Consider the following 25,683-nt stretch of genomic DNA (forward strand, 5'->3'; position numbering starts at 1 on the left):
CACTAATAATTGTGACGTATAGAGGGCCCAAAAAACAGAATGAATTTGGTGAATGGTTAAAAAACATCTCATTTTAGTTCTAACTCTAGCTATAAATTTATCTGAGTTATTCAAATCTCCAGGACATGAAAAGTTGTTCTAAATGTTTTCTTCACCCTTTTCTAGTTTAAACCAAACAAACTTATCTGAACTTTTAGCTTTAGGAATAACTAAGTAGTCTTTGACAAAATGCTCCTTCATATTTTACTGGGCACACAGGTAAGTATGGCCTTCATTACTTGCTGATACGTAACTGAGATAAACTTTATATGTGACAGCCCTTTAAAATATGTGCCAGTGCCTATTTTGAATGCTTCTGCTTCAGATAGTAATTTCATGAATGATATTTGGCTTTTCCTGTCTCCTCTTTAGCCCATAGCTCACTGTGGTGGGTTTGTTGGATTTACTATAAAGGTTCTGTTCGCACCCTGTGGGTTGGGTTAAGAATTAGGATTTATGCATTTACTTCTACTGTTGCATTGTTTATACAGCTTTGGTTTAGTTTTGATCCCTTTTTTTTTTTGCCTTTGAGGCTCTTCCACAGTGTCAGCTGCTGACTGATAGTAGGAGAACGGCCTCGTGGTGTGAATGAAAGGGACCTAGCGGTTGGTAAACAGAGATAAGGAATAAATAGAGCACAGGCAAAAGGAGATAGTTCTGTGGGAGCCCAGATTGCCGCCAGTCTGTTCAAGTGAGATGCAGTGCCTGTCCTTTTCCCAGATTAAATTAGTGTGCGAAATCTCCAGTGACCTCCTCCCCTTCTCCCCATACTCTTTAGCCAAGCTGAACAGCCTCTGCTGTAAAGTATTCATTTTATCCAGGGACAAGTTGGACAATAGAACTCTCCCTGATACTTATGGACAGCTGTCGTCATTCAGAGGGCTTTTCAGCATTTCATTTTTCATAGGCGTTAAAAGGGTTTTTACCTTGTAACTGACGAGAGGGAAGAAATGCAGGCATGCCAGCTCGGAGGTTGCCTGCAATAAATAAATAAATAATCCCCCCCCCCCAACCTGCTAAAGGCTGCATATTTTGTGGCTGTTGCTGTTATTTAAAGGGGTTTAATTGTGATAACATGATTACACTGAAGCATGACCTGCATGGAGAAATTAACAAGCACAGACAGCAATAGGCAGGGCTCCCAAGCTTCCCTAAATTAGAGGTCACCAGTGCAAACCCTAGTGAGCATCCCCTTCCCTTCTTTGCCCTTGTTTTTGCCTAAAATCTCCAGCCATATTATTACCTGTAAATAACTCCCAGGATATAGTAAATCCTCACGAGATACCTCTGTGGTCCTATATTTTTTTTAGTGATTTACTGCAAATATATTCAGCATTTGACTGATTAAATAGACCTTCGGCAACCTTGAGGGTCACCGTGTAGAGTATGTACATAGAAAATGCATCAGCCCATTGTACCCTGGCAGCTAATGAGATTGGTCGTTAAGTAAATGACACAAAGCCTACAAAAAAAGCTTAGCAGCTCACTAGAGTATCACAGAGTGTCCCTGCACACCACACAACGACACAAACAGTGGACTAACCTAGCCCACCCCTGCTTTATTCTACATCACTGCTTCCCTGATGTCAGCGTGAGAGGCAGAACAAAGGCTAAAAGGCACACGGTAAGTCAGTCTGACAATTATGCCCTAGGGAGAAAGTAGAGCAAATCTTAGCCTAACCATGGGGTTGAAAGTCCGTTTCTAGACAAGTAGGTCATAATGAAGAAATTTTTAAGGGAAAAAAATATCTCTGGAATCAGTGTAGGTGGGGGGGGGGGGGTTCTCTTTCCTATTCATTATCTTGCAAAAGTTTCTTTGAATTCCCAAAGTAAAGTGAAACAGAATGCTCAGTGAACTTGATGTTGCAAATTAAGATGTGGCGAAATAAATTATTCTTTGTTGCAACTGCCACACAATAAGCACCACCCCAGAGGTACCTTTAAATCTGATTAACTTTGCAGACAGAAACTTTTTATTTACTTGTACATTTACTTGTCTGTGAAAATTGAGTGAAAATCTGTGATATGTATGTATAGATATTTCAGTCCATCAGCTAAATACTGTTACTTTTGGATAAATGGCTCAGTCTTTAGAACCGTATAAACTAGAATAAAGCTGTTACTATAATACTAACAATAATTTGGGGTAGGGTAGTTTCAGTGACAGCCCTCAGAATTTAAATGATTTCTATCTCTCATTTGTTTTTTAATTAAGCTAGAATTAAAGAAAGTTGAACAATCCTTTGCTAAAGAGTCGCACAGAATCTATTTTCTTGGTACATACAGCTAAAAATCTACCCAATTCTTTATTATAATGCTTGCTTTTTTTGTGTATCCTGTGATGAAATCATCACTATCAATGTTGGAGTTTAATATCTCTGGACCCTTTATTCTGCTGGAAAATGGCAACAGGAAGTTACCAGAAAGTCATGTCTGCATTGCTAAAATGTTTTCTATCTGCTTTGCACTTTGTGTGATCAAGGGATGCTAGGCTCAAGACAGTCTAAGATTATTACAAGATGCCTCTGTGAGTTAAGTTCTGGGGTTTTTTATTCTAAAATAATGAAATTTGTAGAAAAATTACTTATACTGTATCTCCTGTCTTACAAATCCCTACAGTAATGGAGTTTAGAAATCTTCCAATATTACAATGGATTTGATTTTTTTTTTTTTTTAATTTGGGGGGAATTATTAAACTGGAAAAACACTTGTCATTGAATGTTGTAAAAACATGTCAAACTAATCTGTTCATTTAATTAAAACTCTGTATACTTCTCAGAAGTCAGCTTCTTAAATATATCACTTACACTAAAATATTCTTGTTGCAACAGGGACAACAGTAATATTATCATAGCGGACAGTAACTTAGACAAAATATGACATTATTGTTTATGGGTACAGAGCTTTGTATACAAAGATTTTTGTGTGTGTGTATGTTTGCATATACATCCATATCTGCGTATATTTATACGTGTTATCTGTAAGTACTAAGGTCCACATACAAATATGTAATGTTTATAATATATTAAGAATCAATGCATATTAAATAACAGATGATGTCGATTATCCAAATCTGTTTTTGCATTTTCTAATATCTTAGAAAATTTGGTGAGGGCAGCAAGGAAAGATGTGAATAAGCTCAAGTAAGTAAATTTAGTATTTTTAATCTTTTTCACCATATGTTATTAGGTGTTTTTATTTTGGCAGCGTGTATTCCTTATGTTACTCCAAAACCAAGAAAAATGCAAACATCTCCAGAGAAGCTTGCTTCCTCTGATAAGTAATAGAATGTATAGGTGACAACTAAATTTTATGTCTGCACACAGTTGCTAAACTAAGAAGTTATGATGCAGTTTGATGTAGAACTTTGCTAGTTCCTCTGAAGTTTATAAGTCATTTTACCAAATGGAATTTGAGTTCTTTAAGTTGAGGTGTATCTTTAAAAAAAAAAATACAGTCCCATCGTGCAGGCTATATTTATACCTGTATCAGAGGATGAAGGGCAGTAAATGCCACAACCTCTGCCACAATACTAAGCAAGTTTAGCAGACATCAGTGTACATTATCCTTACAAACTATAAGGCACAATGATTACAAACTGTGGTACAGTGATTTCACAAGAACAATGTATGGTGCATTGCTATAGTACTACAAACAAAATAATACATTAGTCTTACTGAGCTACATTGGTTTAAAGTTTTAATGGCTTTCCATCATTTCATTCCTTTTTCCTTAGGTTGGTATGGTTTGTTTGTTTTTTATCTAGCTAAGAAAATAGCTTAGCCAAAAGTTGTTTCTCATTTGCTAATTAAAGTGTTCACTGAAAAGCTCCTGTTAACCATATAAGCGTGTTTTAAAATAGTGTTTTGATAAGGTAGCATAAGTTTTTGGCCCATACTTTCAATAAAAGGCCCATTCACTTTCTTATAATCTCATATGCACCATCTTACATGAGTAAGGGTTTTATGTATAGACCTGAGATACTGTATGGCCTAACATATTTAACTACTTTTAACTCAAATCTTACTATATTTTTAATTTTTGAGAGCAATGATTCCGAAACTCATATTTCCAAAGCTTGTATTTTGAAGAACCCAGACTCTTCAAGATTACAAACAACATATCTCAGGCCTAATTGCAGCACATAAGCATGTAGTATGACATATGATGTATTGTATAACATGCGTAGTAAACTTTGTCCTAATGGACCCGGATCTGATTGGAATCTCTGGGCCAAAATCTGATTAGTTTTTTCTGGTCCAAGTTGAAAGTAACTCCATTTACTTCATATGATTAAGTTTGGATTTCTACCTATGTCATTTCATATGCAGATAGTATATGTGTTCTTATATTAATGTTATAGATTACTATAAACTTCATAAATACAGATGGTGCTTCTCAATGCTAATTCATCAGTAATCATTGGATCATTTCAAACCAAAGATACAGTTTAATTAGTTATTAGATTTCTTTTTCTCCTCTTTATTTAGCACTGAAGGAAATTATTTTGGAAGGAAAATTGCTTTTGTTCATGCTCATGGAAGTCTGTTCATAAGAGATACCTTTTCCTTTCTTAATTAAAACTCTGTAGTTTATGATAACTTATCAGTAAAAAACTTAGTCTGTGATAAAAAGGAAAAAAACAAACTTTGCTTTCAGTTTTTCAGGCAGTTGATTACTTATTAAAGCCTTTACACGGTGAGCACCTAGATACACGCTTAACTTTACACAGACAAGCAGTCGCTTTGAAGTCAATGGGACTGCTCACCGAAATAAAGTTAAGCAGGTGTGTCAATGTTTGGAGGATCAGGGCTTTATTAATTTGTTTAATAGATCTGGGTAACATCTGTTGCATCAATCCTCAAAAGTGAGTGTGTACACAAACATTTCCCTTCACTAAGTTTTCATTTTAAGACATTTATTTGCACCTTTGTAAATTTGAACAGAAGGGCTTTTAAAAGTTTTTTTTCAAAGTATCGTTTAGTGTGAGAAGTTAGGGATTCTAGTTTCTTCAAAATACAGATAACTCTGGCTAGTGATAGTAAGATCTGCACCTATGAAAATCCCCTTATATAAAGAAGAAAACATACACATCCTCCCCGGGTACATATTCAGCAGCTGGATTGGCACAACAAAACAGAAATGGCTCCAAAGGCACCGTTCTGGACTATCAGGTCAATAATCCTTATGCTAAGAAGGATTTACACGATACAGAGTAATGGCTCTGTCATCTTTCAAGTCAAAAATCCACTTTTTAACAACCATCAAATCACTATTATGTACTCTTAATAATATGGAATTCAATGAAATAAAGTGTGTTCTCAGAGTTTATGTATTTAAACAATAATTTAAAAAATCTAGATTTAAATGTTCAAGTAAAATACATGTAAGTTGTGCTACAGTATGCATTATAAACACTACTAGAACATCTCTAAAATAGTCAATCCCTTCCTCACTAGAAAAAGAATGTATTTATTATGGCCTAGAAGAGTAAGATCATTTGCAATCCAGAAAGTCAGCACATTTCAGTTTAAGTCACTTCTTTGTGCTTGTTTTTTTAATACTGTTGGGGTATGGCTTCTGCCCTTCTTCAAACTTAGCTTTGAAATATTTAATTTTGTTTTCCCATAAGTTAATATACATAGTCCAGATCTTACTACATAAGTAAATTGCAAGGTAACTAGTGAGAGAAACCCTAGATTATGATTTATATTTTAACTTTTCATTTAAGACACCATAAGATGTCATGATAAAAAGGGGTTAATAATTTTTTCACAGGTTGGGGGAAAAAATTACATTGCCCAGCAATGTGGCTTAGAGTGACTAAATTGACACAGAAACTATGGAGAGCCTCAGAATCCTAAACTAGATAAAGTACCAAAGCACTAGAAACTACTGATTTTGGGTATTATATTTTGCTAGCATATTAAATGGTTTCAGTACATGTGACATTTTCATTATTCCTCTAAATTTTTTCAATATTAAATATCTTTTTGAAATACAAATCTAAGGGAAATCATCCTACATATGAATGTTAGACATGCCATGAACAAAGTGCAACTGAACACATGAATCAATACTTGGTCAAAAGGAAAAAAAGCATAATGCTAAACTGTGTGGTCAAGCTGGTTCATGGAGGGCCCTTGCCATTATTTGTGAAAGAGATGGCAGTGTCTGCAAAAAGGGTTAAAGAAAATGCATTCTGTTGCATCTGCTTACTAAATCCCTTACTTTAGTAGAAATTCAAATTTTGTAAAGATTATTCGTTTTATTGATGCATATAATTATAATCACAAGCCATCTGCTGATTTGGCAGGCATGGTTAAAATTCTCTAACTCTCATAACCTTTCAAGTACAGTGCCCTTGGGACTCTATTTCACTTTTATATTTTGGAAAACATGTAGGGACAAACAAGAGAGGTCATCTGCCGAAAGTCAGACCTGTAAAAAATAATAATAATAATCATGAATAGGGATCGTGGTCATGGATGTTGCTTTAATAGTAAAGAAAGTATTTTCTGTTTTATTTCTGACTTCAGGAGGGATTATATTGGTTTCCATCATGCACTTTGGGAATTTGAATTTTTTCTAGGGATTAGAGCTCTGTCCTCGCACTCCTGGGACCCGAGTTCCAAGTCTAAACTAAAAGAACAAATATTATTCAGTTTGGTTGTCACAGGTGAATTAAACATATTTGACCTTGGCCTTATTTTTTTTTTATTTTTATTTTTTTTTTTAGCAAAACCCATTAATTTTTTGTTTGAAAATGTTTTTGTAGAACATTTTTTTGTTTGTTTTTTTGGAACTTGGTCATATTTGCCTTTCACATGGTAGCATCTACTGCATATTTAACATTAGACTTTCCTTTCACTGTAGAGCTCAAAGGACATTTTAATTTTGAGGGCTGTATACATTGATTCATAACACTGCTGTTTCATGTTCTTTGCCACTACCCTTCTGAAACACATGATTATATTTATCACTAGCCTACCATAGGCAAGAAGTCAGATTCATTTATGAACCCTTGTTTTTATACTGAGTATAACAAGCCTGTTTTGGGGTTTTCTTGTGTGTTTCACCATGCTTAGCCCAGCTGTGTCAGGCTTGACATTTGGCTTATTTGTAAGGTGTCATGCCTGGTGGCTCCTTCTACTGGGAAACACCAACCAGTGAAAAGGGATTGTCTGACAGCTGCTGTATCATAAGCTATACAGAAAAACTGGGTATCAGACATCAACAATGGTATGGAAGACATGGAATTGCCTGACACTGCAGTGATGTACATTAGAGCAGTGCCCCCCAAACTTTTGCTCAGCATGGCCCCATTTATGGGCCCATTTCCTCAATGTGGCCCAATTTTCTCAGGATGGCCCGTCACTCCCAACCCACAGTCCCCCACCACCACAATCTCATCTGCTGGTGTGACTCCATTTGGGGGTCGCCTCCCACAGTTTGGGAACTGCTGCATTAGAGGTTGGAAACACGGGGAGCAGACTGGAAAGGGCCAGTGGATTTGTTAGTGTTACAACATGTTCCTCAGTGTCTAAGTCAGGCAAATAGTCCATTACTAGAGCTCTCCTATCTAGTGCTGCCATTTTCTTACAAGAGCAAAAGGGAGGTAATTCTCCCTTCTTTAATTAGTGTATCTGAAGGCCTGTGTACTGTATACATATTGCTTTACTCCTTTGGAGGTTTGATTCTCACCCCACACCCTCATTATGAAAAACAGGAGGGAAATGCACATGTTTGAAAGTGTCTTCACAGCTGAAACTAGGGAAACAGGCCGAGAGTAGCTCTGGTTTATTTCACAACCAATTAAGTATGACATCTGTTGAAAGTCAGGAAGTAAGTCTCCCTCCCCCCTGTTCATACACTTACTTAAGCTGTCAGTCTTTTATTTGGACATAATGAATTTCATTTGAGGACTTAATTTCTGAAGCATGAATCTTCAAAATAGGTAGAACAAGATTGAAAAGGCCAAGTTTTCACTCCACTTTTGCTCACACAACTTGAGTAACTGATTGTAGAAATACTTCTTTGCAAACATGGTTGGTTACCTAACTCATAAATTCAGGTCTGTGGGGAACAATACAGCATTTTTGACATGAACAAATTTGGGGGGAACCCACTTTTGAACATTTGTCTTCTAGCTGCCACCTCCCATAGGTCAGGAATAGTTAGTTGCAAGGAGGATAGAACATATTTTGCCTTTCCTCTCTTTTATTGTCAAAAACCTGACACTAGTCTGAGTCCCTTAAAAAGAAGAAGGCAAGTGCTATTAGGGTTGATGATACATTTTAAAAATACACTGGGATAGTCATTGCTGGCATCAGGGCTTGCAGATAGATAGTAATCCATAATCACACAAGAAATATGCTCAGTTTAGTTTAAATAACAAACTTAAACTTGAGTGGGCCAGCGCAGGTAAATTAAAGTCATAACTCATTGTAACAGGTAACCGTAGCCCTGTTAACAGGAAGCAGGCCAGCCCCTTTAAGACCCGAACTTTCTGGGCACAGTCTGCTGGCAGGGTAGGGGTTAAAAGCTGAGCCCTGCTGCCTGGTCAGGTGATGGGAAGAGGGCAGGCCAGAACTATAAGAACCCTGGGCTGAGCTAGCCCAGGGAGCTCAGCTGCAGATAGGAGGGACTACTGATGACTCCCAGAGAAGCTGTGGCAGCCCCACAAGAAGGAGCACAGCAGACAGTAGGAAGCAGAAGCATAGAGCCATGGAAAACGTGAGCTGGCAGACTGCCTTCCTTATCTTTATGTTGGTTATAGCCCAGGGGCTCATTGTTTGTGTCTAATTGGTAATCTGGTGGCTTCTGGTTGAGGCTGTAGGGAAGAAGGAAGGCTCATTAGCACCATGGGGTGCAGTCATATTGGGTGAAAGAGCCCAGTGCCCTAGTGGGTGCACCTGTGAAGGGCAAGGGACCCAGAGCTGATTGTGGGAAGATAGGACTTTGAAGCTGGATCCTATTGGGTGGATCTAGGCTAGTAGCCTGAGCTATAAGAAAGGGGCCAAGCCTGAGGAGGCAAAGGGCCCAACAACTCAGCACCCAGGGGTGCAGTGTGAAAGGGGGCCAGAAGGTCTGGTGCCATAGTGAGCACAAATGGAGGGCCATAGGCCCAGAGAGTATTAAGGAGCTAGAGCCTCAGAATCAAACCCTACCTGGTGGGTTTAGGATGGTAGGCCTAGCTAGAGGAAGATGGGGGTGAAAAGCCTGTGCAGGCTGAGAACCCCAACACAGAAGTACAAACATCTGTGAGGCATGGGGCACGTATAGGGATGGTTGGAGCATGCAAGGACAGCCCTAGTCACCAGGGCATACAAAAGGCAGTGTCCCACTTGTAGGAACAACTAAACAATATTTATGTCAAGATGTGGCAGGTGAGTAAAAGCAGGCTACAGGACAAAATACAGGAGTGAAGTATTAAAGGACTTCAACGGTGCCCCTCACAGGCTGCTAGAATGCCACTGGGGATGGCAACCTGTTACACTCATGCCAACAGACAACATTTCTCTTACATCAAAGTGAATTCACAGTAGAAGGTTTACACTCTAAAGTAAAATTTATAATCTCAGTAAATTATTGTACAGTACAAGAATGAAAAAAATGGCATGTCTTTCTATAGTGTCACTCTTGAAATACTTACAGATTATACCAGCCCATGCTTAATTTTTAAACTCAGTGTTATGTTGGAGCTAAATTCCTACACACCTTATTGGGGAACTCTTTCATTTTTTTTTTTTATCCTTTTGGGTACTATCTCTTGATGGGTATTGACTAATCTTGTTAAGACTTGTCTAATAAAAGTTGACCAATCCTTACTTGTTTCCCATTTACTATGAACTCACTCTCCTTATTTCCAAGGCATCCAATTCCTCTTTCTGTTTCTACCAGGAGCTCTCTTTAGCTCTGAGATGCCACTTCACTAGCTTATGAGGATAGTCTCTCTACTTCTGCTTAATCACTCTCAGTTTTTGTCCTTATTTTGAAATACAGCTCAATGCCACGTAGTGTATGCTTTTTATAAACCATAAACTGTTACTCAAATAATAGCTATTGGATTAACTCCTCTTATACAAACTACATCAAATAAAACCTCAGCTCCCATAACTATTATAAATACTTCATATTTTTCCTTATCTCTTGTCCCTACAGATTCTCACACCTTGTTGCAATAAGACAGTTATGTGAATGATGCATTACAAACTTAGGTGAGAAGTTTCTCCTCATATCTACATAGTACTGCTGAACACCTCTCATTGATACAGATCAGAGAAGAATACCAAAGGTTAAGATCATCAAGGAAGTATGTCTTTGAAATGCAGTTTTCAGAAGAGTAGATAGGAATTAAACACCTTGTTTTGTGTTTATAATTTTGGGATTTTCCCTCAGAAAATGTATCCTGACCCAGTAATTAGATTATAAAAAATGAAAATGACCACAAACAGATTAAAATATCACATCCACAACAATATATGGTAGGAATACCAAAATCAAATCAGGTAGATAAACTGGCAGTCCTAAAATTTAAGTATTAGTGGCAGGCTGTTCTGGTAAAAGAATCCTCATATCTGGAATATACTTCTCCCTTTACTCCCATATAGCCTAAAGTTATGGATCTTCAAAAAATGGTGCAAGGTTCATCTCTTATCAGACTGTTAGGAAAGTAGATTAGAGGGATGGGTGAGTAGAGTGTTTTCTTTTTTCTGGGTGCTTTTTTTAATGTTTCAGTCTGTTATATGAAAGTCATGTAGGATGTTGCATTCTAAGACTTCACCCATTGAGAATATTATAGATATCAAAATAATTTGGAAAATATAGCACATATTAATTCTGATATGGTTTTTATCACCTTGAGGATAATCTAGGGAAGCAAGGAATATACTTAGTACACTAGGGTACCCGCAGTGCTATATGGTCTCTATGGTGTCATGAAAATAAGTTAGAGCATCCACTGAGGTATGGTAATGCATACCAAGCCTCTGGCTGAGGCAGACTGGGTTTGAAAACAGGATGTTGTGGCCCTCTCCCTGACACTTCATGCACCTCTCCTGACTCATTCTGAGACAATGACAGAACAAAAATCCTACACTCAGGTTTTGCACAATTTTCTCCTGCAGTTTATACATTTACTTGCTAACAGTGCATTTTAGGAAGCATCCAGTCATTTCTATATTTTTTTATAACATATTCATGTATCTGGGAACTGAGATCAAGACCAGTGAACTACCAAGCTGATGCTCAGAATTTCAGCTGTGCAAAATCTAATCAGCTTAATTTTTTACAGTTTTACTGAACTACAGATTCACTCCAACAGATTCACTTCTTCCCTGTGCTTTTCTCTGAGTTCCTGTTTTAACAAAATCAAACATAAATCATTTTTAATTGATTTGACAAAACCAAGATGTTTCTTGACTGCTTTCCTCAGGATATGCCTTCCCTGCATAGATTCTGACATTGGTTGCCATTAAAAAGATACTTTTAAAATATAATATCCAGGGTATGATAGACCAATGTCTAGCTTCTTTAAAATAACATTTGAAAGGAATTCACATTAGTCTTGAATGGGGGTGAATCTGAAGGTGTGGGGCAGGCAGTGATACAGTCTCATTGCCATTTGAGACTTTGCCATGAGAGCATCAGCTGGGAACTTTTTTGAAGTCAGGCAAAAACTCACCTCCTCTGTTCTCCTCCATGGTCAGTGGCACATCTCCACTCCTCCCTTCCCATTTCCCCCTCGTCCCTTGCCCATCATTGTCAATGCCCCTGATTGAGACCCTGAGTGAGGGGAGCTCCAGACCTCCTCCTGTCCTGCTTCAGCTGGACTACATGGAAAGTGGGGTTCAGCCAGGGATGGCAGCAGAAGCAGTGTAGTTCTTCCCTGCCTGGTCCCCAGGGTTCCCAACCAGCCTAGGAGCAGGCTCAGAGAGTGGACATCCACTTACTGCTGCTGCTGTTGCTGCCATTGTCCCCAAAAGGCTCCACATGTCACCTGGCTGGAGTGGGGCAGGAGCAGCTCTGGGGACTGAGACAGCAGCAGTGGCAGGTGAGAGAGGGGAGGAATGAGAGGAGAGGAGTTATGCTGCTAAGCATAAGGGGAAAGAGAGGTGCTGAGAGTGGTGTTAGCGGGGATTTTTACCTGCTTCGGGGGCTTAAAAAAGTCGCTGACTAATGCTCCTCTGGCATGATCTACTTGTCATGGTGGAGTGGAGGGAACCTGACAACAAGCATGCCACCACACCTGGATCTGCCCAAGGTCCTGAACATTGTGGGCATTATATAAGAAGTAATACCATTCAAGCATTTCTCCATTTTTTATAATACTTGTAATATTTCCTGTCCTTCATCTGTACAAATCAAATGTTTGTGGTAATTTTTAAATTGTAAAAAGTAATTGAAACTTTTAAATGCTGACCTCTGTACATGTTTTGCTGTTTCTCATCTCTAAAGCCTCTGTTAAAGTAGGCTCATCATGAAACTAATAGTGCTTCACAGAAGCCAGCTACCCATTATGCACAAAATGGACACCCATCTTTATCCTTTGTCCAGTAAAGTGCTGACAAGGGTTACTATTACCGGTCCCCAAACAAGAGTAAAAAGTTATGAATACTTAGTTTAATTTAGTCTTTATAGTCAATTAATATTATTCTGACCACACACAGAGAACAGATCAGTCAAAGAGGAGATGCCACTTTCATGTAGATATATAATATCTATTTAGAGTAGAACCACATTTTAGAGACCTTGATAAGGAGCAGGAACTTAGTTAAATCCTGCCACCCTGGAATTCATGTCAAATCTTCTACTGCTTTCAGTCAGGTCCGGATTTGAACTACAGTTGTATCCAGCCTTTAGGGGTGGAGGTTGAAAAGAACAGAAAACTGGATCTTTCAGGTTCTGATACCAGTACACAAGATGCTGTATTACCCTTAGCTAAAAATACTTTTTCCAGTTACAAAATTCTCTTTAAAAAGTGTCTGAAAACATCAGAAAAAGGTTAATGGAAGTCTAAAATCATCATACTCATAGATTTGGCCACAGTGGTAAAATACATTCTCTCCCTAATACATTATTGCATGCAGAACTGGCTGTGCTTGTAGTTACTATAATACCTTATAAAGGACTTTTACAATTTAATGTACCAGCACATTCCAAATAATCATTCTCACCCAGAAAACCACTGAGGTCAGTCAAGTTAGATGGGTACACAAATCTGAACTTTCTAAAATAAAGTTTTGAGCAATTCACAATTAAAAACAAACAAACAAGAATACTTTATCTTAGCTTTTTATAATCCTTGACCTTTTTTCAGGCCCATTGGCTGAATGACTGACCTTGGGAACATTGGTATCTTCTAAAAGTACAGCTATTTCCATAAAAAAAGATATGAAATGTAATTTGGTTATTTTTAATAAACTTTGCAAATTCTTTGCACAACAAATATCACGAATATGTAAACATGGCTCTAGCTACTGTGTTTGTCCACAGCTAGAGCTACAGATGAACACAGTGTAGTTGTGTGATGACAGGAACAGCTGACTCATTAGTAGAGAGCAGTGAAAGGTAATTAACCCTGGGAAAAGTACAGCTGCCATGCGAGCTGTTCCTTTCTGTAGGATCTGATTAGAAATTAGTGTTAAACCACTGATTCTTTAAAAAAATGTCATTGATAATTCACTTTCACTCTCAGGTGTGGCCCCCAAAAGGGGCCCAGAATGGTATTAATGTTCAAAAGGTCTTCAATCTAAAAAGGCATTTCAGAGATCAGTATACACCTGTTTGGGTGTTGCTCAAGGTTTTTTTTTAATTATGAACATTACCATATTTTTTAATATTATGAGGATATCTTCAAGATCACCAGACAATAAGTAGTATGTATAGTATAAATATTTTAGAAAGCTGTTATTTTATTTAGCAGAGTCCTTAGTTAACTGATTAGTTGGTATCATTTACTTTGGGAAATATTTCTGGTAAAAAACCAATACAGATTTCTCAAGGTAATTTTCATGTCCTTCAATAAAAAGCAAAGAATATAAAAGGGGTTGTGGCATGAACACAAAAGCCGGCCCCTCCCACTCTTCTTTTTCCTGCAAATATCTTGGGATTTGAAGTGCCAACAGAAGAGACAGAGCCTTTGATTTAATGTGACATCCAAACAACAGGCTGGCCTGTTACATACAGTAACATATTCAGACTCCTGATTCCAGATTCAGGACTTTTAACCAAGAATGATATAACTATCAACTGAAGTAACATTTCATAAAGCATTTGTTTCATAAAGTATTTTGTACATATGCTATTAAATCTCAAAGAGCACCATGTTGGTTGAAGTTATATTTCCAAAGAGCCGCTGATAATTTTAGATCAAAAGATTTTCAGGGCAGGGATTGTATCTTCATGCACTTACATGGGTAGCCCAAAGTACAATGTGACTGATATCAGTAAATTTAAAAAATCCAAACTTTTGAACACGTTATTGCTATTAACTTTAGTGGGGCCAAGATTCTCTTGGAAGCCTGAATGAGAACTGTGTTGAATCACAATTGTTGAGAAGGCATGAAGGCAATTTTTTATTTGTATTTTACTGACTTAAGTAATAGTCTTCACAAAAAAATCCTGAGTTTTACATAGCAGTATGACTGTTGCAACACTGGCATAATATAGTAAAATAGTATTTAGAGTAAGGATGCTTCTAAACCACCATATTTTTATTCAATCTCATGATTAAGTTTGGACCTGTCGTCTTACATTGTCTGTTCCTCTTGCCTACAGAATTCTTCCCCTTAGAAGTTTAGTTTCTTTTAAAATAAATGTAATACTTATGTATGTATAATACTTCCATTCAAAATTACCCCCAGGGAGAATAGTTTATATATAATTATAGCATTTCCATCAATAAGAAGGAAAAATATATAAACCAGAAAAAAGAATGATTTGCGAAGATATTTTTTTTTATATAGTAGGAAGGCATGTAAGTCATCACCCCAACATCTTTTTACAGGTGGTATGTGTCTGAGTATAGCTATAGTTGAACTATTACATAATGTCTGTCAAAAAGTAGCAACATTTCAAATTAACTTTTAATGTATTATGTGTTCCTTACTACTTATTTTTCTCAGAAATATTTTTCATAATTGTTTTTCTTGGGAAAATTTATAATCAGCCCCCCTCCCTACCATTTTTTAGGGAATAAACAATACAATACTAGTGAGCTAGTAGCATAAGTCCTATAGGAAACCAAAGCACCAACATGCTGTTAAATAGCTGAATGGATGATGATTATAAAAATACTTAGCACCTATATAGCATACTTCATTCATGGAAGTAAACAGCAATTTCCAAAATGGAATTAGTGTCATTATCTATCTTTTTTAATGGAAGGTTAAATGAGGCAGAAAAGGTCACTGAAGATGTCTGTGGCAGGTCCCCCCCCCCCCCAATTTTCCTGCCTCCTCCAGTCTTATGCCCTGTCCACCCAACCATGGCGTCTCTTTTGTATATGACCACACAGAGATGTGGTGCTGGGATACCACAGAGTGCCATAGAGGCTGTTTAGCCCACCTCCAGAGTGTAAGGGGAATCCCAATGTGACATAGAGTTGATGTAGTAGCTTTGCATCATTTTTCTCCTGGCTCCTGTTAAATATTTCTGTATTTAATCTATTTAGTCTTTACTTTTGTGCATGTGTGTGTGTGCATGAGAGAGTTATTGTTCAATATGGCTTAGGTTTGAAAATGACCAGAAGACCATACATTAATTAGCACTACTTTTTTATAAGAAAGGAGTTTTTTTTATATGAATTCTTTCTGTGAATGTACAACAGTAAACATTTAAGAAGTGACGTTTACATGAACAGACTCTAATCTCCTCTGCTATGGACAGAAAAACAGTTACACCACTTTGTAGAGGGGAAGGGGAAAAACAAGGGGTGACAGGACTTGCATGTAAACAGTGAAATTTTCATCTGCCTACTCCTAACCCACTGTAAGTGAAGTTGAAACATAAAAATTTACTTCCTGTTTCATTCAGTGGCAAATGACTATGGTTTAGCTTTTATTACCTGTGGAATATGAGCCAGCAGATGAACTGCACCTCTTCAACTGAATCAACTTATGGGAGTTCCAAAGGAGCAGGCCCCTCTCCTCTTTAACAGTGTCATATTTTGGCTCTCTGTCCATACCTGAACCCTTCTTCAGTGGACCCTATACAGTAGTGGTGTGCATATGCAAGTGTCCTTGCAATCTATCAATTTCTATCAAGTTTAAGATGAATTTCATGTGTGCAAGGATGACAGAAATGGACCTTAAATCCATTTCTAGCCTAAAAGGTTCCTTCTTTGGGCCTGTTTCCTCAGCTGAATTGGTACTATACCCGTGTAACAGAAATATTTTAAATCATGTTTAGGTTAGAGTCTGTGTATTAAATATAACATTGTGTGGCATCAGGCATTTTGCTCTTGGCTAAACCATGCACGTGCTAAGAACCTCCTTCATAGTGTCATGGAGAAATACAGCTGAAGAGAAATGTAGCCCGACCTCCTGCTCAAGGAAGGATCATCACTTAAAACATGCCAAGAAATATTTGTGTAGCCTGCATTTAAAAACTTCTGATGGCAGAAGTTCCATTCTTTCCTTATACATCATGTTTCTTGACCATATTAATCATTTTTGTTGTTCTTTGAACTTTGCCAATTTGTCCACATCTTTTTTTAAACTGTGATACCCAAACCTGGGCACAGTACTCTAGGTGAGGCCTCAGCAATACTGAATAGAATGAAAGAATCACATTGTGACTTGTATATGATACTTCAATTCTTGTTAAAATAAATAAGTTTTCCACACTCAGCATCTTCAAGCATAGAGGATTAAAATGAAAAAAAAACACCTCTGTTTTCAGAATCAATGACCAACGCTTTTGAACTATTTCTGAAAAATTGCTCTGAAATGATAAGGTCGTTATGGTGTAGTTTTACTTAAAATAATGCATATCATCCTAACATAAGCCTTGAAGTTAAGTGGTTACTTTAATGAAACATAGTTACCATAGCTACCACAGAAGAACAGAGAGTAACTTTTAGTTCTTTTGAAGATATGAAGTAGTTTAAAAAGAGGAAAGGAAATAAACAAGTATGCATAAGTTTACTGTTCAGTGTTTCATGCTTGATCAGTCTAAAAAAAAAAAAAGTCTTAATAGACTAGGGCATTAACATTTTCCAGGTAAAATCCAAAATCCAAATTTTCCAGGTGAAATCCAACAAATGCAAAAACACATTTTAATTTTATGCATTTTCCGCTGCATTCTGAGAATGAGAGGAAGCGGATTTTTCTAAGGCTCTACTTTCAGCATTTTGTTAATAAATCATACCTTGCCATTGTTTTGCTTATTTAAAAAATAGGGTTCTAAGGGCAGTAATGCATTGCTAAACACACCAACTCATGAAATCTGAGGTCTAACTTTGTTAGTCATTATCATAAACATTCTTTTCTTAAAGGCCTGATGGGAGGGAAATGGGAATTTATCATAGTGAAGATGTTGTCTTCTGCCAGCTTCATTGTTTTTCGGTTTAGCATTGAGATGTGCTCTCTCCCTGAAGTGTTAATGGAGGTCACTGTTGTTGCTCTCGTTTATGATGCCTAACCAAAGGAGTTCTTACATAGTTGACTGTTGAGAAACAAAATGATGTACTTTCCAGTATATCACCTTCAGCTTATAAGCCTCTAAAGCAGCAGTGATTAACAGGACTTTTACAAAGTTTCTGTGTAGTTACAAGGACAGCTTCAATCTTCTGTCATTTTTTTGCATTAGCTATGATTATGCTTTTACCACCAAAATGCATTTATTTTAAAGGTAACAATACAGACTCAGAGAATAGCTTATGTTTCATCTATATTTATCAGCACTCACTGTACATTTGTGTCTTCATTACCAGGAAATATTAAGGGACATTGTGCCATCTATTCCTGTTTACAGTTTATTATGCAGAGATAGGAAACACTTAGCATGTAAAATGAATGTAGAAATTATTCCTGGATAGAAACACGGACATTTCCCACTCGTTGGCTCTTTCTCCTCCATCACCGGATCAGAGTGTAATTGTCAGTAATCAGGCCTGCTTGCTGCTGATAAAACCACTCTGAATGCTAGCAGCCTTCTTTGTGTGATGACTCAATTATTCCAGAAGTGCCTCATCAAATCTGCCCCATCAGCTGGGCTAATAAATAAGGAGAAGAAACTGGCCCCCCAAAGCAAATTATAAATCCATTTGCATTAACCATTTCGCTGGTCCATGATCTAGGCAGAAATAAGCATGGCAGATTGTGTTAAGCTTATTTGAATATGTTTATAATGTTTACAGCATGCAACCTTTTTTTTTTTTGCACAAGGTGTTGGAATTATCAGTCATGAATAGCATCTAAATGCAGTTATGTTAATTACAGTGAGGCCTCAGGCATCTTTGAGGGATATTTTGTTGCTTAAATCAGGTGAAAGTTAAACCCTTCTGCTAGGCGAAATATGATCTTGTACATGGCATTGGAATTACTGCAGTGTTTAAAAAAGAAAGGGAGGGCAGGGGATGTATTTTTTTCAGGTACTAGAAGGACAAGTGCTGGTGTTATGAGGCTGTCTTGAGCAGGCAAAGTGACCTCATGTTAATCACAATGCAGTAATAAGTAAAACAAAGTTAAGCCAGACGTTAGGAAATAAAGCCACAGTCACAATTAGAATGGATTATTATGTTACATAACACAACATGTGGGTTTGCTTTCTGTTAGTATGGGCAATTCAATATCAAATCTGTACAAAATATGCTGTATTCTTTATGAAACACATTTAAAAATAAAAGCACTCTGCCCCAAGGAAATTCCAAAATAAACCCTATTCCTACAAAGACCGGTACATGTAAGTAGTCTCGTTGAAATCAACATTGTTATTCTCTGCTTCCGGCTAAGCATGTTATGTGCATGTTTAAACCTAAGCAAGTGAGTAGTTCCACTGAAATTAATATATCTGTTCAGGTGTTTAACATTAATATGTGCCTGAGCAACTTAATGAAATGAGCACAAGTGTCTGTGCATCATGAAGGTGATAAGATTGCTTGCATGTGTAAAGTTATGCACCTGAATAAGCTTTTACATACCAGCAACTTAAATAAGTTAATTATGCTAGGTTAGAATTTTTGTTGTTGTTGCATTCTTAAATTTACAGCCAAAATATTTGTATGCATCTTGAAACATGTCAGATGTGAAAAGATAAACTTTTGTTACTTACATAAATAATTTATCTTAATTGGATTGATAAACACATGAATGATGTATTCTGAGATAGTTGGTGATATTCTAGGAAGTATCACAAACTGGTCCAAAGAATCATTTGGTTAATACTTTCCTAGTTGCCATTTATCATCTGCAGAGTGGGAAATGAAAATCAAGTTAAATTTTGCATATTGTATCTTGAGATTGAAAGATAACTTTTTTTTCTTCCAATATATTACAGATTGTATGATGTATTGCCTACCCATGCCAACATTTTCTATTCTGGTTAGTTAAATGTGTAGAGTATTATTTATATTAAAGTTCTTGGGCATCAGCATTTTTATAAATAAAAGTCATGATCTTGGAATCTAGTCCAGAGGAGCGGACCCTTCCTAATGTGCAACGTCCTATGGAGGTCAGCAAGATGCTATAAGGGACAGTCTTATGGATCAGTATTAAGGATCAGAGCCCAACTTGCAATTTGCATTGATATTCTGGTCTGAGTCATGGATTTCATTAGGCTGGGCTTTGGTATCAATGCTATATCCTGTGGCATTTGAAGTGGCTTTAAACAGAAGCCCGGTTAGCAAAGATTCAAGTGACTTTCTTCAATCTGAACCAACTCCAGTGTTAAGTAAAGCAAATCATTCTATCTTTAATGTTTATAGGATGTGTTTGTTTAAGCTGAATTTTCAATGTTTCTTGTCCAGCAAATGGACTGTGTCATTGGTAAGCATGTAAGATTTATATTCAGTTAAAAATTATGCTAGTTTCATGAGCACACTAGTGTTGACAACAATCTAGACCTCGTATGTCCCCACTTCATGTCCCCATGTCAGGGAAGAGGTCCCCACAATAAGTCTCTTTCATTCTCCACAGGCCCATTTTAAGTGAGTTCATGTAAAGCACGGACCAGTTGGGCCAAAATCATTCACTGGAAAGTGTCTGGATACTACATTGGCAGATGCCGATAGAAGAACCTGGACAGATAGATTAACAGCACCTTCAAGTTATGGCCCTTTATCTTTTCAGGTGGGTCTGCCAGTGTGCTGAAAAGATTACTTAAATGGGGCTGATGACTTCATCATTCAGTTATGCCCTGTAGATTTACCTGAAATCTGCACTCTCTCCCAGGGTTTAGTCAATATTGTTACAAGTAATGGATTAGTAAAAAGTCTATTGATTTATATGTACATAATGAAATAAAAGTGAAATTGCCAAATTACTTTCTAATAGTTTGATGCTGGAGTAAATCATTCTCCTCCCTTTGCATAAAAATAATACAGGGTACTCAATCCTCTGTCTGAAATGTAAGTGGTTCTTTTGACTGTTGACATAGATGACACACACATCATGTTACATTAGGGAGTGTCACATCCTGTGATACAGCATAATCTGACATACTCTGTTTATAATATGACAGATGCATTACACTGTATTACAGTTTTTATGAAATACCACAGACGTGGGTATTCACCCATGAATCAGCTGTATGGCAGATAGTCCCTTGTTATAGGAAACAATCAGAGGGCTACTACATTTATCAATACGATGATATTTGTATTTAAAACTTATGAGAGAGGTCTTTGTATCTTTATGTATTGTCTTGACGTTATCCTACTATAATAATCTCTGTTTTATAAAGATAGGTGATGATCTGTAACACAAGGTCAAGTAAGTATAAACTATCAAATAGCATCAATGCACGCACTTTTCCAGCACTCTTGAGCACAGTTTTCTCACCAATTCCCCTTTTTTACACTGAGCTGTTTCTAATACATTGGTTCAGTACATAAAAGTAAATGTGAAAAGTTTTGTATGTTTTTGTGCCCTTTGTGCACTTTTCTAAGTGGATCTCAGCTGTGCTGTCTTAACTCTCAGTCCCTTAGGATAAGAGAGACAGCAGATGGGGTTAGGGCAGAGGGCTGATGCATCTGACAGCAAACGGCCTGGTTGCTGAGTGGAAGCTGTGAGCGTCAGGAAGCTCCTTTTCCCCTGAGAACCAACTAACCACTGAAGAAAGTTGAAAATGAGCCCTTTGAGGAACGCTATTAAAAGTAGTAAAAAATTGCAATTGTGCAGATGATGTGCTGCTGTGTGGTTATTCGGATGCTAATGAGTTTGACATTAGGGAACTCAAAGGGTTTACAGCTACTCCCTTATGTGATTTAGTTCTTTATTGGCAATCTTTGAGAAAATAAATGGAAAATGTATTACTAATAAATACAGAACATGATAGGATTTTAGACAAAAAGCTGCTAAATTTTAGGCTTTATTCATTACCATGACTATTTTCAGGGTTCTTTTATTTTACGTTAGTGTATATAACCAAAAAAGAATGGGCAAGTGAAAAGCTTAAAAACCCTGGGTTTCTTAACTGATGTTGAACTAGAATAATAAAAAAGACCTCTATTGGGAAATGGACTTATTCCCAGCAATGTATTAGTTAAAAGTATTATATCATAATATATAATAAAACTAAATACCTTTTTGCTACTGAGCTACTTTGTTTTTCTTCCCCCTTCTTTATCAGTTGGTTGTTTTCAACTGCCTGTTTTACTACAGGTACTATTGTTTATTTCAATAATTAAAGTTATTAGCAGGATATTAATGTGATACTTTATCTATTGAAAGTTAATCATAAATTAGTTGTTAAATAAACTCCAGTCAACTGAAAACAATTGTTTAGAAATAGCCTTTCCAAATCCTGAAATAAGTTGTGAACAAATGTGAATGTTTTTTCATGAAACCTTGCAAACTAAATAGACACCGTTTTAGCTTGAAGTTCCCAGCGTTGCAGGGCAAAGTTTACTATCAGGCTAATAACAGAAAGTAGACATCTTTACTAAATATGCTGTAGAAAGTGAATAAGAGACACCTTTACTAAATATGCTCTGGGCTACTGGCCTGACTCCTGCTTCCACTACCCCAACCCAGCCATTCACACTCCCCCATGTGCCACCATCACTGACAGTAGTGCCCAAATATGCCTCTGATCCATGTATCTCCTGAAGCTCTTCTCTGCTTCCACTGATTTACCTGGAGTTGCTCCATAGTAAGACAAAAGAACTGGGATCAGGGAAACTTGCAGTATTTTCTTCCATTCATTTATATAAAAATCACTGGGACTCTGAAAACTATAAAAACACTAAACTTTTAAAAAGCCACCTAGCATTTAGCAGCATTACAGCTATGTCTTGCATTAGCTAAATTTGTAGTGATATAAAATACAACTCAGTCCATGTCCAGTACCAAAACTGTGAATAGCTAAATGGAAGGAACGGTATGAAACATCAAAAGACACAGTCTGGTCTGCTTCTCTAATGAAAATAGTTAGATTTGTATTTTAAAGTACAGTCAACTTGATTTGTCATGAAAACTTTTTTCTAAGAGCATGTTGCAGGTGAATACTTTAGCACTGTAACCAATTTACATTTTAAAAATTGCATTTTTTCTCCTGTTATCAGCACCCTTAAACATCTGCATGCATTTACACTGTAACCTTCCAAAACTCTCACAAAAGTGTTGCACGTGGACATTTTGCCCAGGTAGTGTAAATCCATTCCACTTCATCTGTATTTTATTCACTATATCTGCATACTTTTTTTCAGAGAATGAATTTCAGGATTATCTGTTAAATCAGACAAGATATCTTGGACAGAGTGACGGATTTTGTCATTTGGAATCTGCACATAATAGCACCAGGAAGCAGGCAAAGGTGGGAGAATTTATTCATAAAAATTAATTTGAAGAAAAAAGATGTTTCTGTACTAAAGGAAAATATGCAAATTCATTAGTAGCACTCTTTTTTTCTTCCGCAGATATGGATTTTGTTTTGCTTTGTTTTCCCAACTGCATTTGCTAGTATTTAACAGGATCAAGTATAAAGGTGTTTAGCAATAACCAAATGTATTAACACTTTAAATAACTTAAATGTCTGCCTTTATTTAGTTTCAGAACCTAGCTCTGTTATCACTGAGTTGGCAAGATGCAGAAATAGTTTCAGATCTACACAAACCATTCCCCTTTGCAAAAATGGTTTAAAACGTACCATATGAATTCCTTTTATAAGAGATGGCTTATTTGGTTGATACATGTTGATTTTAATTGTTAAAAAAATATTTCCATGGAGAAAGCGTTACTTTATAACATTGTAAAAGTTTGCAGGTTCCTATAGGAGTTTTATTTACTTTTCTTATAATGTTGTCAAGAACAATCAAAGTATTAAAACTTCATAGTGTTCCTACCAGTGTAATCTAGGAAATAATGATATTTCTTATGCTCCAAAACTACTACATGTGAAAAGGCATTACATTTGGTCTTGCCTCAGCTTGTTTTGTGCTATCTTTGTGCAGGGTAAATTTTATACATTCGTTCTAACTATATAAAGCTAGCAGTTGCCCCTTAATTTCATAAAGCTGTGACTCTGCCCTCTGATGCCTTGGTAAAGCAGACTAATAGAAATACTTGGCACACATTGCTTACCTAAGGGAATAATAGAACTATTTGCTGTAGTCGTTTGGCAAAAGGACATAAACATATGGCTTTGGTTTATATTCAGCACTGCCAGTTGTGCAAAGTTGCATGGATGAAGTATACAACAGCAGTGACAACTCAGAAATCAGAAGTGAGAATCAAAATAAATCATCCTCATTACAAAGCTATTCAAGCTTGTCTCCAATCTAAGGTTTATTTCACTGCAGCTCATTTTCAAGTATTAAGTCCCATATGAAAAACATCCTACTTCACAAAAAACTTATATAGTGTTTGGCCCTTCACATAGGCTGCTGCATTCCAGATGGATTACATATTATATAGACTCCAAATTAATGTGCCTTCAGCTTTAGATTGTACTTACTTTAATTTTTGAGGGAGAAAAACATTTTAAAGGAATCACTTCCATGCCATTCTGAGAAGGATTCAAGGACAGTGTCATAAGCAAAAGAAACAGGGGCAGTCTCAGAATCAAGGATTTGGAGCTAGAAAAGAAGTAATCAAACTTCAGGGAGCCATGCATGTCTTCAGAAATAACACCCATTTTAATATTTTTTTCAGATGAGATTAACATGGATGAAATATGGGAGTGCCCCTGAAAATTATTATAGAAATACTCTAAAGTATGTAATAATACTTTACAGTAGATAATCTCTATGATTTCTACAAAGAAAGTAATATGCATGTAGTACATCTTTCCCTCTCATACTTTTTAATATTTAATGTTGTAGAAAGAAAAACTACTCCAAACTACACCGAAATCAGTGTGCACATGGGGAAAAAAAAAGAAGGACATATATTGTTCAGGGACTGCTACTTAGACCTCTTCCTAATTTATTTGCCCTTGAAAGTTTTCTTGCTGCTTGCTTTGCTTTGTTTGCTTTAATTGTTGTTACTATTAGTGCAGAAAGCAAAACTGAAACAATTTTTTTTCATACATTTGGCTTTAAAGGCATGTGATTTTTTTTTTTCAGAAGAAACATACAACTGCTGTTAAAAACACTGACAAGGCAGAACTGTCACACTTTGTTATTTTTGCAGAAAGATGAGTAGGTTTCACACTTATTGTTAGGTCACAATGCAGCACAATACTGCAGGTACATGTGGCTGGTCACAACACTTTACAGTGTCTGTCTCTGTTTTAACTTTTATGGGGCTACTCCCAGCACTAAGTATTGTGCCCGCTGGTAAATGCATGCAAGATAAAGCCACATGATTGCCTAAAATCAAAATTCCCATATTAAAATCTCATGACAAAAATGGAATTGGCTCTTGTCATCATTGTAAATTTAAAAAATGGAGCAAGACACTCTCTTAAAAGTGTTTACGGGGACTTTTTAAAATGAAAATGATTGCTGCAGTGGGCCCTAGTGGTCTATTGTGTGAACTCATATTTGGAAAACATCTTGGATAAGTCATAATACATCTTTTAGCTCTGTCTGCATGTGGTGTTAGATAAGAATGGGAATGTGTAGTTAAGTATATGCTAAAAATGGATATGCAAATAATTAATGCTTAGATAGGTTGCAATGGCTGTTATTTCGAACATATCAGCGTCAGGTAAAACTTGGTTTAGGTAAGTGGGTTGGCAGTTTTCACTTTGAAATCCAGCGGTGCTTCCAGCTGTGTAAGACCTTTGTGAAGGTTCTATTTTTATATCCCTCTGCCTCAGCTAAAACTAACCATCTCTACCTGTTCTAGCTAGTTAGGTGAAAGGTTGCAGACAGCCACTCCCAGAGTCTAAAGGTCTCTCAGTGCAAATCACTCCTTTGAAATCACTCCTTTGTGCAAGTGAAAATAGGATGCAAGAGATGCATAGGCCTCATGCCTTGCTCTTTCCAGATATAAATTTCACTTTTTACCTTCCTTGGTGCCAGCTTTCCCACCC

At 36.8% G+C, this 25,683-nt stretch overlaps 1 protein-coding gene across 3 annotated transcripts in view; it reads left to right on the forward strand.

The window, feature by feature from the left end:
• Window positions 1–25,683, forward strand: part of ST18 (ST18 C2H2C-type zinc finger transcription factor) — a 133,033-nt gene that overhangs the window by 3,367 nt on the left and 103,983 nt on the right. Inside the window, exons 2-3 of one of the 3 annotated variants that reach the window (XM_059724098.1) lie at window positions 20,181–20,333; window positions 22,913–23,019. The gene's annotated coding sequence lies outside the window, so the exon portion shown is untranslated. Of the gene's footprint in view, window positions 1–1,577; window positions 1,664–20,180; window positions 20,334–22,912; window positions 23,020–25,683 lie in introns of those variants that run through there. The other 2 variants (XM_059724100.1, XM_059724099.1) reach the window with 2 other exon arrangements.

This window comes from Alligator mississippiensis, chromosome 3 (assembly GCF_030867095.1).
Source record: "Alligator mississippiensis isolate rAllMis1 chromosome 3, rAllMis1, whole genome shotgun sequence".
Classification (NCBI taxonomy): domain Eukaryota; kingdom Metazoa; phylum Chordata; order Crocodylia; family Alligatoridae; genus Alligator; species Alligator mississippiensis.